General features: G+C 44.1%; 1 protein-coding gene across 1 annotated transcript in view; it reads right to left on the bottom strand.

Annotated features, from left to right (window-relative positions):
- NCKAP5 (NCK-associated protein 5) overlaps positions 1 to 11,266 on the bottom strand; it is an 890,249-nt gene that overhangs the window by 137,821 nt on the left and 741,162 nt on the right. The window lies entirely within an intron of this gene.

Genomic DNA, 11,266 nt, shown 5'->3' with positions numbered 1-11,266 from the left:
CCCTCCCGAAAAGCTTTCCTCTTTCTGGTCCTCCCCGGGAAGGCCTCGCTGCACTCTGATGCTGATCGGGAAATGACTGAGATTCCCTGTCACTCATTAATGATAGGGTCACCTTGGAGCAGGGGCTGCCACACGGATCACTCTGTCCCAGGAGATCCACCCTGTTGTCAGCAGGGACAGGAAACCCCACTACAATGAGACGCATTTGCTCTGTTCCCCAGCCGACCCCCTGGGGCTGAACCTGGGGAACCTGTGCTGAACCTGAGCTGGGGCTGTGGGAGGAGGTACTGCTCCCTCTGCAGGAGCGAAGGCATTTTCTCTGCGAGGGATCTGTTCTCGGTGCAGCTTCCTCACCACTTGCCTCAGACCTTCACTCTCGCTTCTTTCAGCCCATGTTGGTGGAGTTTATTTCACCAAAAGGGCATAAGTCCTAAACTGGTTGCTTGTTATTTAGAAAAATCTAATTTCTTCAACAAAGCTAAGGCATCTGTAGGTAACTAGAACCAGGATGTTGTTTCTGCCCAATTTTTATAGTCCTTACCTCAAGCTCCCTGTACAATCTGAGCTTTCTGGGGGCACAGATTATTTAATCCCCAGGACCTGTCACAATGTGTAATAGTCAGTAAGTACCCCACAGATGCTTACTGTACTCTATGAAGAAAAAAGATGGCTTTATATTTTCCCCACCAACATATAAGGTTTAAAGATTGGGAAAGTGCCCAAAGAATTATAATGTTCTGAAACCTAAAAATACATTTATCAATATGCAAACAGTCCAAGAAGTTATGGGAAATGACATTCAACCAAAAATAATGAATCTGAGTGGTACATCATGTGATTTGGGGGAAGAGTCCTTATAGATTAGTTATTTGACTTCTCATTCAGTTCATGGTTACACTTCACTCCTTCTTATCAGATATGATGTCATCCTTCGCTCTCTGCATGAATATGTGTGTGTGTAAACCCATCCTCCTAAATGAAGCTACATTTCAGCGGTTATTATCCAAATGTCCAGTTTCCTCCACAGATATAGGTACGGTCACGCTGGAAAGGGGACAGATCCTAGGGCAAGGGGCTAGGTGCCCTGAGTTCCAGCCCTGTCAGAGGCACAGGTTTGCCCAGATCTCGGGACTATAACTGCACATCTCAATCTCAGATTCCTCACCTGTAATGGAGGGATGGAGCTGGCTACCTGACCCACCACACAGGTAGGCAGAGGTATTGCCATGGACAGAAAGCATAATAAATAAGATAGTATGCTGAAATTCACACAGCCTTGCATCAATTAATTGTTATAACTCAGTTGGTGGTAGTTAATTTCTTAAAGGCTTAAGGCACAAATGAATCATTTGTTGTTATAGTTTCCTGATATGTAAGGCAAATAAAAATGGACTTGGAAAATAAATCTACTTCTGTGTTAAGGCTGTGGGCAAGAAAATGGTAGGTAAATATTATTCTTTCACACAATGTCCCTTAAGTAGCCACAAAACTAATAAGCCCATAAATGTTACATTTCTTATAATAAGAATTTTAATGGAAGGCTACATTTCCACATGTATACGTATATGTAATTTTATAATAAACATATTCTCTGGGACAGAGGAAGAGAACCAGAGAGAGTCCAAGGGCAGAGAGCAAGCACATCACTTTCAAACTGGCACTGTGATGTCATCGGACTTAATTTGGGTCTCAGGGAAAAGTAGATAGAACATAAATATGAGAAATACAATAAAAGCAATATCTTTTTGGATCTGTCTCCTTGGGCAAGGGAAACAAAAGCAAAAATAAACAAATGGAACTATATTAAAATGAAAATCTTGTGCACAGCGAAGGAAACCATCAACAAAACAAAAAGACAGCTCACTGAATGGAAGAAGATATTTGCAAATGATATACTTGATAAGGGATATCCAAAATATGTCAGGAACTCACACAACTGAGCATAAAAACAACAACAAATAATCTGATTAAAATTTGGGCAAAGCACCTGAGTAGACATTTCTCCAAAGAAGACATACGGATGGCCAACAGACATGAAAAGAAGCTCAACATCACTAATCATCAGAGAAATGCAATTCAAAACCACAATGAGGTATCACCTCACACCTGTCAGAATGGCTATCTTCAAAAAGTCAACAAACAACAAGTGTTGGAGAGGATTTAGAGAAAAGGGAATCCTTGTGCACTGTTAGTGGAATTGCAAATTGGTGCAGCCACTGTGGAAAACAGTGTGGAGGTTCCTCAAACAATTAAAAATGGATTTGCCTTAGGACACAGCAATTCCATTTCTGAGTATTTGTTCAAAAAAAAATAACACACCCCTATGTTTACTGCAGCATTATTTACAATAGCAAGATATGAAAGCAATCTAGGTGTCCATTTAAAAATTGATAGAGATGTGATACATATACAAGGAAATATTAGTCATAAAAAAGAAATCTTGCCATTCGTGACAACATGGATGAACCTAGAGGGTATTATGCTAGGTGAAGTAAGTCAGACAAAGAAAAATGTTGTATAATTTCACTTAAATGTGGAATAAAAAAACCCCACAACAAAACAAAATATAAAACAAAACAGAAACAGACTCATAGAACAAACTAATGCCTGCCAGAGGTGAGGGTTGGGGATGAGTGAAAAAGGTGAAGAGGAATATGAGGTACAAATTTCTATTTATAAAATAAGTAAGCCACAGGGATGTAGTGTAGAGCACAGCGAATACCATCAATAATATTGTAATAACTTTGTATGGTGACAGATGGTTACTAGACTTATTGTGGTGATCACATCATAAGGAATATAAATGTTGAATCACTATATTGTACACCTGAAACTATATAATATTGTATGCCAAATATACTTGAATAAAAAAATTTTAAGTTATTTTCAGGAAGTATAATTGACAGGAGAATACCATGACTTCTTTTTAAAAAGCCCACTTGCTTAAAGGACAAATTCTGCATCACACACCTATCTATAGTTCATGTTTACTGTTAGTGTCTATCGGGATAAAACCTCTCAGCTGCAATACTCCAAACTTGAAATCTTTAACCGGTGAATCTGGGTAAATCCTGGATTTAGATCTGATTTTTTTAAATGCTTTAGACATGGAGGTAGCAAGATTATTCAGTATAGGTCTGAAATTGACCTCATAGCATCTCTTACATTATCTCAGTAACTGAGATTGCACTTGATCTTAGAAAGAGACACATTTCCAAACCAGAGGTCAGTGCGATCTTTTAGCTCAAATGCTTTCTTTGATGATGAAAGTCTTTGCCTCCTTCCTTGCCAGACAGGATTCCTTGTTATGGAATGATCCCTCTCACTTCTGAGCAGATGCTTTTGTCTTTCTTCCCATGCCACACTCGCCCTTCTCCTGCCAACTGGTCTAAAACTGTCCTTTTCCAGAACTGCACTGACACCCCACTTGTGAGGTGGCCTGTCATCCCCAGCGACAGTGCGGTCCTCACGCAGCTGGATCACACCACTCCCCCATTTGGCCCTTTATCTGAAGTGCTCAACTGCAGAATTGCTTCCGTATGTAGGGTCTATTTTCCCAACAGAGTGATCAGCTCTATGAAATGCAGGCCACGCCCTATATTTCTGCACTGTCCCTGGGGCAGGGACTGGCTAGTTGTCATGGAACCTATTCTCTCTTCTTGTGGGCACTGGGCTTGACTGCACCTCCCAGCCTCCTTTGCAGTTAGGCGTGGCCATGTGACCTGATGATTCTAGCCAATGGAGTGTGAGCAAAAGTGATGTTTGTCCTGGCCCATGAGCATCTCCAGCATGCGGTGCTGCAGGCTTTTCGCTTCCCACCAGCTTGATGCAGCCAATTCCGCACAATTCCCGGAGGCAGGCGTTAGAGATGGAGCCACCAGGTGGGAGGAGCTTAGCTTCCTGAATTGTGAACTGGAGGAGAGCCACCTGGGGACCAAAGATACCTCTTTTGAACTTTCCATGAGTTAGAAATATCTTACACTGGGTTTGAGCTATCATTCATTTGGGGGTTTGTTTGTTAAAGTGGCTAATCTGCACCTGGCTGATACAGCCCTCCTCTGAGATTAGCATTCTGCAGCATACAGGTTAGTTAGAGACTCAACCAATACACATGGACAGGTCCCCCCTGCTCTCTGAAAGTAGAGTCCTAGGAAAGTTTCCTCAGACAAAATGGCTCACAGTGAAGATGCAATGACCATGAATTTGCATGGAAACATAGCATCCCCTGAAACAAAACTCAATGCACGTACAATGTCTCTATTTCGTTCATCACTATCAAAATGCTTGCTTATGTCCAGGATTGCTCTAAGTGCGACACCCTTACGGGCCCTTAGGCTTTTCTGATGCCATAGGACACATCTGCTGACAGATGCACAGAATAAACAGAGATAAAGCCCAGATGCCCACAGCCCCAGTTCAGAGCTCTGGTGCTTGATGCTGAGACACGGAGTGTGGGTCCCAGGAAGGAGCTCGGTGGGGCCCCTCTCCCTGTGGGGTGTGTGCTGCCACTACCACAGCTGGTGGGAAACAAAGGCTGAACGTACTCTCACTTTTCACCTTTTTCTGTAAAGGCAAGAATCCTCTGCGGAGTTTTCGGTTGGCAAAAACAGGTGCCAACGCAGGCTGGCTAAAGCGAAGTGGCGAAAAGCAAAGTTTCGGAAAGCAGGAATACCTGTATTCACATGTACGCATACACATCACATATACATTCACACACACACATTCCCACATGTACGGACAGTGCTTGCATCAGCAAAGGAAGGTGACGCTGCACACCAGGACTTTCAGCTTCACCAGGAGAAGGCCCATGTTCTGCCACGACCCAGGGGATTCGTGTAACGAGCTAAGATGCACTGCGATCCACAGTCACAACACACTGCATGACGGTGTAAAATACCAAAGTCAGCTCTGCAGACCTGGCAATGCCCGGGCAGCTGTGTCAGAACCACAGCTGGGGCAGGAATTGTGGGTGCTGCCCCCTTCAGCCAGCCAGCTCTCGGTTCTCTGCGCAGCTGAGTATAATTCAAGGCAGAGAAACGTGCCCCTTGTCAGGCTGCCCAGGCCTGGCTCTCTTTCTCTGGCAGCAGGAGGAGAGGTGGGGCACTGAGGCTGCAGCTTTCCAGTGAATGATGGCAGTGGAGCTGGAGACGCAGGGCACTCCGGCCGGCCACTCAGAGCGGGGCTGGAGGGCCGCCTCCACCTTGGGTTCTCCCCCTCATGGAGCTGGATGTTCGGACGCTCAGCGAAGGCCTGTTCCTGGGAACAGAATCTGCCTCCGGGGCTCTGCTTGGTCGGGAGATGATGTCTTAGTGTAGCACCGGCTGCTGCATGCTTAGTGGCAGCAGGTGAGGGTAAAAGCAGGTCTCTCTCTGAGACATTTGGGCAGCGTGGAAGACTAGGCTGCAATAATTAAGTAAAGTAGGTGATGAGCAGCTTTTACTTCCTCCCTGAGGTTTGAGAAGAAAGGTGTGAATTTTTTCATGTCAGGATGTCTGAAGTCATTAACTCAGTTTAAGAAGTAAAAAGGGAAACACAGAAGGATCACTTTCCCGTTGCTTCCTCCTCTTCCCTCAGATTGGTGAGAGAATTCATCCAGTACCATATTCACGCATATAATTATTCCCCCCTCTGACTATTAAAAGCCAAGTATCTGTACAGAAGAGAAGTCGTGAGAGGGAACATGGCATGTGCCTGATGAATGTCATTCAGATGCAGCAGCAGGAAGTGGACGTGGATTAGCGTGTTAATCTGATCTTCTGCCGTCCCCGTGATGGCATCCTTTGTGGACACGACAGGATTGATGCCCTGAATCCTACTCCATCCTGTTTCATGTGCCCTGTTGTGTTTTCCCCTTTGCGGGAAAGATCGCTCAGTCAAAGGGGATGGCTCCTGTGCCCACAATTCCTGAGTCTCTGTTCATTTATAAAGTGAGAAAGGGTGTTATTGTCACAGGATCAGGTGTGGAATCTTCTCTACCAACCACATTTCTCTGAATTCTATGCACAACACCCCCATCCCATTAATTAGAAGGTATTTTTCTACTCTGCAAAAGTTCATGGTAGGATATTTAGAGGAGGAGTCGAAGAATTTCCTGGAATCTGCCCACTCACCACTGGTATCTTTATACAGCACCCTCCCTGGGAGATGGAATCTTGGCAGCTGCGGGGTCGCTCTGCACTCTCCCTCAGCTCCTGCCCAGCCCTCCCCCTCCTGTGCACCCCTCAGAGGTTCCTGCACACCCCTCACCCACTCCTGTCTGCTCCCCTTTCGGTGCTGCTGCACCAACTATTGGGGCTGGTTGCTCATTTGGACTTGGCCTTGTTTAGGGGTCACCCCCCTCACAAATATGGTGGTCTGGATACTAGATGGACTTTTTGGATAAAGAATTTATTGCTTCTATAGCCTTACCTTTGTTCTCAAATCCCTCTGCAGAGTTTGGAGACTGATCTCAAGTGAGAGCTACCAGAAAGCGTCCTAGAGCCCCACTCTGCTCCCCCAACTCAGCCCCTACTGACCCTGGGCCATGTGTTCCAGCCCTTCACTCCCATCACAAGGGAAGCAGGTCTCCAGTGGGCTATGATGAGCACCTTTTGATATTGCTAACTGCATATGGTTTCCTGTGACTTCCACTTTCTGGGTATCTTCTGTTACAGGTAGAATACATTTGCAGTGGGTTTAATACATATTTACGAGGCTTGTTCTAGATATGGCTCTGAATTAGACATAACCAGGCAAACAAGCCTTGCTTCTTCTACTGGGCAATAAGGCCATTTTCAGAGGCATGCACAAGCCATGCATAAGGCGCTGAAAGAAAGTTCACGGACATCTCCCAAAATAGCTCAGAGGCTGATTAAGATAATTATTTCTTTGGAAGCTTTACTCACCAAATGATCATCCAAAAACTCCAGGTTTTACCTTATCCACACACCAGCCTTATATTTTTACTTATATTTTTGCTATACTCAAAATGTGATTTTTATCATCAGCCTTTTCAAAACCCATCAAGGGATAGTGTAACAGACCCTTGGTTCACATTTCACACATTTCATTCTGTTCCATTAAGAATTTATTATAAAACTGAATATTATATAACTGTGTATTACATCACTGAGTATTATATAGTCATTTCCTAAATTTACAAGAATTCAAGCCTAGGAAAAATCTTTTTGCATAAAAGCTGATGTTTAATTAATTAATTCCATTTTGGGATAAAACACAATGCCTGCATTCAGTCATCTTGCAGATGCAACACAGAGTGGGCCTTCCAAATGTTCTAGGCCCTTTCACAAATGTCCACCAAAATTCCATCTCACTTCAGAGTCTGGCATTTTTATAGCTAATTTCTCTTTCTCTTTTGCCACCCACAGAAGTCCTTGCTGCCATGATGATTCCCCCTGACCACTCTCAGACTTGCCTTGCATAGCAATCTTGGGGTGTCTTGCATAGCAATCTCCAGGTGCCTTGCATATCAATCTCGGGGTGTCTTGCATAGCAATCTCCAGGTGCCCCGAGTGTGTTCCGTCTCACTTTGGTTGGTGCCTCTGCAAATGACATGGTTCTACATCCCCTTTTCTACTTCTCTGATCCAAGGTTACAAAATGCTTTTGAAACAATTATTTCACAGCTATATTCAAAGCCTTCTCCAAGGGTCTCTGCTGCCATGACAACCTGATTATCCATCCGGTGGCTGCCTGAGGGAGCAGCATTTGGTTTGGTGACTGGGAAGTTTATTTGGAGCCTCTGCAGCTTAGACTGATGACTGGACTATTGCAAATCTGCCGTCTTCCAAAACTCCATTAACTCTGCCCTGTGGACCCGCAGGGTAAGGACCAGAGGGAAGATGGATGAGGATGCAGACAGCAGACCTTGCCCTCGGGAGCCTCCACTCTAATTAGTGCAACAAGAAGCACTTATGAAGCATCTACTATGTACAGAGTTCTGACTGTGAACTATGAACAGACTTGAGGAAGCTAATTAGCGAAGCCGATGATATCAATGAGGAACCTTACAACAGATGAGAAAAAACACAACACATAGGAATTCTTAAAGCAGAATATGCAAAAGAGATCTTGGTATAGAGTAGAGGTGATATGAGGGCAGAGTGAGGGTAGGGTTGGGGGTCAATGTAGTAACACAGTTAAATATGAATAAGGTAATACTCTGTGCAGGCAACAGAGGCTTAGCTCTCACACTCAAGCTCCCAAATATCTTGGTCTCTTACATACACATACACACACACACACACACACACACACACACCCATCACTCACACATCAGAAATAATCAGAAACGCTCCATGCACAGCAGCAAAGTGGCAGTGTTGGGGAACAGGATGCAGGGTTGGGGCTCCAGGGTAGGGCACTGGGACCTGGCGGGTGGAGTGATTCATGCCCGCTTGCCTCTGAACCCTAAGACTCTGAAGCCTCCTTTGGCTTCCTTTGTCTCTGATCTGAGATAGGAAGTGATTCAGAGCAGCCTGGGCCTCTTCTGGGATCTATGAGAGAGAGAGAAGTACCTTGAAATCTCCATTTTTATGACTAATTTCTTTAACAGCTACTTTAATAAATGCTTCCTAATTGCCTGCTGTTTTGTAAAATTATCTACACTGCATTTTACATTTTAATCAAGCTTTATTTTTTTTTTTAAGTCTCCTGGATTTCTGAAGCTTTTTGCTTTTTATACTCAGGGGAATAATTTGTCCTCTGACTTCATGAAACTAAAGGGATTAGGGGAAGAATCAACTTGACCTTCTATTTTCACCAGATGGTTGGAGATTGCATCGATGGTCACTGGAGCCCAAGGTACCACTTATTAGGAAGAAATGAAATACCTTCTGCCCTGCGGAGAAAAAGGAACTGTGTGCAGCCCCTTCTCTGATCTTATCTCATGAATCCTTAACCTGGGTGGAAGAAGCGATTATCTTAATTTTTAGGGATGAAGAACTCAAGATAACCAAAGCTGAGGAAGCTATCCAGTGTCACAAGGTTATTATTCCAAAAAAGGGCAGAGCCAGGATTCTCCATTCGCCTTCTGTCCGAGTCCAAACTCTTTCTGTGGTTTCTGCTTGCTTTTTCCGTGAGGAAGGGGGTTGATACCCTCCTGGTCTCTTTTGCAAGCGGAGCTGCTTCTTTGTGCCGAAGCGCCAAAACCCACAGTGGGTTCCTCCATCAAGTCAACTCGGTTGCTTTGGGGTTCCTCCTGCTCAGATCCTTTTTTAGAGGCAGGTCATTCATAACCGCAAAGAAAGAATGACAACAGTCACAACCGCTGCTGTGAACATTTATCAGCTCTTTTAGCACCAAGTATGTGTTCCACAAATATGACCCTTTAAAATCCTGTCACAACCCCCCAGGAAGTACTACAATTATGCACATTTTACAGGTGAAAAGAACTGAGTTACAGAGGAAAAGATCTTGCCTAAGGTCACATAAATAGTATTTAAAATCCCTCGCAGTCTGACTACAGATGTCATATTCTCAATTCTACAATTCAATCTGGGTAATGATAGATTGTTATAAACAATTTACTAAAATAACAAATTAATTAGACAAGATGAATGACCTAGGATTTTTTAAAAAAACAGAAATACCTCCAAGAACAATGTAATAAATTTTCTGATTGTACTCAAACTTCATTCATTCACTTATTCAAAAACATATTTTCATTATTATTATTTGCATTTGAAATGTTATTGGGATTGGTGATGTTATTATTTCTTTTTAGATCTCTACATTCTTTCCAGGGAAACACAATGTTGCATATACATTTGGATCTAACTGAAAAATAAAACCGAGGAGAAAAACAGCAAACATACATTGACTGCTCACTACATGCTGGTAATGGGTGAAGTGCTTACCTTATTTTTCTCTTAATCCTTACAATCACTTAATGAAACAGAAACTATTATGACCTCGATTTTCAGAATGAGGAAACTGAGAAACGTGAGGAGTTAAGGAACTGTTCATGTCAGGTATTTAAACCTGGACATGAACTTCAGGGCTGCCCCTTGTGACATTTTCTGCCACTAAGATGTCCTACGTAGTGTCTGGTCATGAAAAAAATGCTGTCCCTGGCACCAGGCACTGGAGAAGGCCAAGCCACCAGGCACCCTCACTCTGCTTGCCACGGGGACCTCAGCTGGGGCTTGGGAGGGCTTATCCTGCCAAGCCATAGCTGAGATTTTAAAAACAAGAAATGACTACTTAGGTGAAGGAGACAAGAAAGAAAAAAATGGTGGGGGGGGTGGGGATCTTTAAGGCAGAGACTATGCAAAGGTGTGGAGGTGAGAGAGATTGTGACATCTCCCTACAAACAGTTCACAAGGCCACAGAGGGGAAGGCAAGGAGAGAAATGGCGTCACACCCCAAGTAAGTACTGAGCTGGGTTCTAAATCCAGCACTCTCTCCAAAATACATGTATTTTCCCTTAGTCCTTTGCCCACCCCACATTTTTTTCCTAATGCTGACCTTGGCCGTGGGCCTCCAATACCCATACCTATGTCAACAAAGAAAAGGTCTGGAAGGAGAGACTGGAAGGGTCCTGGGAGGAAGTGCAGATGCTTGGACACACACCCAGCTGCTGTGCCCTCTCAGCATGCTTCTTCCTTAAAGGGGCAGCGGGGTTCAGTCTGAGCTCCTCACTATGCTGCGTGCTAGAAATGGGCAAATGACCACCTGCAGCCCTGCAGAGACCCAGCCGCTAATCCTGGAGACACAGAGTGACTCCTGCGATGCATACATTATCCTGGCCTGCTGGACCCTCTCAACTCCAAGGAGGAGACATAAAAATCAAAGGATCACAGCTTACACCGGAAGGTAATCTCCTACGAAGGGGAAATGTCTCCTCAGTGATGTGGAGAACCTCAAAAATACACATGGAATTTAATTATGTATAAGACAGGTGCCTCCTTTCATTATTATTTTTTTTTAAAAAAGATGAGAACATATGAAATTCAGAGTTTGGGAGATTACATAACCTCTGGGACCTTAACAGGCTGCAGACACTCTCACAAACTTCCCTGCGTGGGGGCGGGGCTACAACTGTGGTCAGAGTGCTGATGAACAGGAGGCTGTGATGTGCACTCATTCGGCTCTAATAGGGCAAGTGGCTGGAGCCCCCTTCATTTCACACCATTTTGAAGACATTACGTAAATGCAATTTCTGGCTAATTGTTCAATGAAGGCCTGTAGTGTCACCTCTTCTGACAGGCAGTACTAAGCTGTGCATTCTCAGGGTTTCAGATTTCTGGCTTCAGTTTGCTTTACTT

Source organism: Myotis brandtii, unplaced genomic scaffold (assembly GCF_000412655.1).
Source record: "Myotis brandtii unplaced genomic scaffold, ASM41265v1 scaffold431, whole genome shotgun sequence".
In the NCBI taxonomy this organism is placed as follows: Eukaryota; Metazoa; Chordata; class Mammalia; order Chiroptera; family Vespertilionidae; genus Myotis; species Myotis brandtii.
Note: the sequence above shows the minus strand (reverse complement) of the source record. Positions and strands in the feature narration are given on the sequence as shown.